Consider the following 2522-nt stretch of genomic DNA (forward strand, 5'->3'; position numbering starts at 1 on the left):
ATTTTATCAACGAATAGTGTGATTGACCGTAATATTATAACGCCTCCACGGCTGAAAGGGCGAGCATGTTTGGTGGGATGGGAAATCGAATCCGAGACCCTCAGATTGCGAGTCGAGCGCTTTATCCACCTGGCCATGCCGGTCCATTAAGATATTATAACAAAGCTCTAGCTTCTCATGCAAAGCTATAAAACTTTGTCTGTTTCATATTTATCTAATGTACAGGGAATTTATAATGTCAGTATAAGTATTTGGAATGGTCTGTATGACGAACCGTGTGGAACTGTTGACCAGAAGGAGGGCAAACGGTCAGTAACACTAGTCTGTAATACGAATTCTCTTAGCTAAAAAGCGGAATTAACTGATTATGTGGAGCTTCATGTTGCGAGGTCGAATCTTAGACCTTCTGATCTGCCGTTCATAACGCTAATCAGTAGACTTGGCCCGGCCTAGCATTTTCGAACAATACAATTCGTTCGTCTCTGTAAATATCTACACAAGTTACACATGTTTGTTTGTTTTGAAGTTAAGTACAAAGCTACACAATAGGCTATTTGTGCACTGCCCACCACGGGTATCAAAACCCGGTTTCTAGCGTTATAAGTCCGCAGACATACCGCTTTGCCAATGGGGGGCAGTTAATTTTAAATGAAAATATAAGTTAACCTATTTTATAGGTAATAATTTTATTGAACAGATCCACAAATAAATAGAAGAAAAAAATATGTAAACCAAAGCTTTAAAGTAACATCAGTTCAGATTAATTTTACTTCATATTGCAGCTAATGTTGTCCTTCATACAAATTTATAAACGCTTCTGATGATCAATCAATTTAACATTTTTATCAAGCTGTTATATTAGTTGCGCAATACAATTCTGTATAAAACTTCACAGAGAGTATTTGGGTTAAGAGCCCTCTAGTGTACAGTACTCGTACTAAACTTTTAAATTCGTGTATATAAGGTCAATTTTCCAAACTAATTCTATAACTTAAATCAATCTGTTTGTTTGTTTGAAGTTAAGTACATAGCTACACAATGGGCTATCAGTGCTCTACCCGCCACGGGTATCGAAACCCGGTTTCTAGCGTTGTAAGTCCGCAGACATACCGCTGTGCCACTAGTGGGGCTTCAAACAGTCGCGAAAGTGGACGATATCACCTTATGAAGTTTGTATTTTTGAGCAGTTTTATTATATAGCTTGAGATTCGGTGTCCCCAGGTGGGACAGCGACAAGTCTACGATCTTACAACGGTAAAATCCGGGGTTCGATTCCCCGTGGTGGACATCGTGGATAGCCCAGTCTGGCTTTGCTCTGAAATTAACTCATATAGTTAAGATTCGATTTTTGTAACTAAACGTCCAAATATAGAATCATGACAAAAAAGTTAACTATTATAAGATGTTTTAGTGTTAAAGAACAATATCAGAACTTTGGACATTTCGATAAAAAAAACACAATAGTTTCATAACAAAAATAATAACGTAATTTTAGTATGTGTTATCAATGGCTTTAATAACTCATCGTATACTAAGTAAGTCGTGCTTTTGTATAATTGTTTTTGAACTGCCAGATTTTGTAAACATACTTTTGTAATTCTTGGTTGTCAAAGTAGGTAGATTTACCCAGTTTTCGAACATACCTTAAAAGTTTTAAAAGATGTCATTATTATTTCTAATTGTTTAAATATGAGCATGATAGTTTTACATATTGTTTAGACATGGGCATGATAGTTTTACATATTGTTTAGACATGGGCATGATGGTTTTACATATTGTTTAAATTTGGGCATAATAGTTTTACGTGTCATATTGTCTTGGAGCTAAAACCAAAAGGGAATTTTCAGTTTGGTGATAGTTAAAACTGCACTTCATTTTCTCTGAATAGTTAATTAGTTGTAGGTGTGATCAGTTCTGTGTTGGTTTGTTTTCAGGTTATGACAAGTTGTGAGGTGATACGTTCTGTGTTGGTTTGTTTTCTGGGTATTACCAGTTGTGAGGTGATCAGTTTTGTGTTGATTTCTTTTCTGGTTATGACAAGTTGTGAGGTGATACGTTCTGTGTTGGTTTGTTTTCTGGGTATGACCAGTTGTGAGGTGATCAGTTTTGTGTTTATTTCTTTTCAGGTTATTACAAGTTATGAGGTGATCAGTTTTGTGTTGGTTTCTTTTCAGGTTATTACAAGTTATGAGGTGATAAGTTCTGTGTTGGTTTCTTTTCAGGTTATGACAAGTTGTGAGGTGATCAGTTCTGTGTTGGTTTGTTTTCTGGGTATGATCAGTTGTGAGGTGATCAATTTTGTGTTTGTTTCTTTTCAGGTTATTACAAGTTATGAGGTAATCAGTTCTGTGTTGGTTTCTTTTCAGGGTATTACCTGTTGTGAGATGATCAGTTCTGTGTTGGTTTGTTTTCAGGGTATGACCAGTTGTAAGGCGATCAGTTCTGTGTTGGTTTGTTTTCAGGGTATGACCTGTTGTGAGGTGATCATTTCAGTGTTGGTTTGTTTTCAGGGTATGACCTGT

The sequence above is a fragment of the Limulus polyphemus genome, unplaced genomic scaffold (assembly GCF_000517525.1).
Source record: "Limulus polyphemus unplaced genomic scaffold, Limulus_polyphemus-2.1.2 Scaffold2033, whole genome shotgun sequence".
NCBI classification, from domain to species: domain Eukaryota; kingdom Metazoa; phylum Arthropoda; class Merostomata; order Xiphosura; family Limulidae; genus Limulus; species Limulus polyphemus.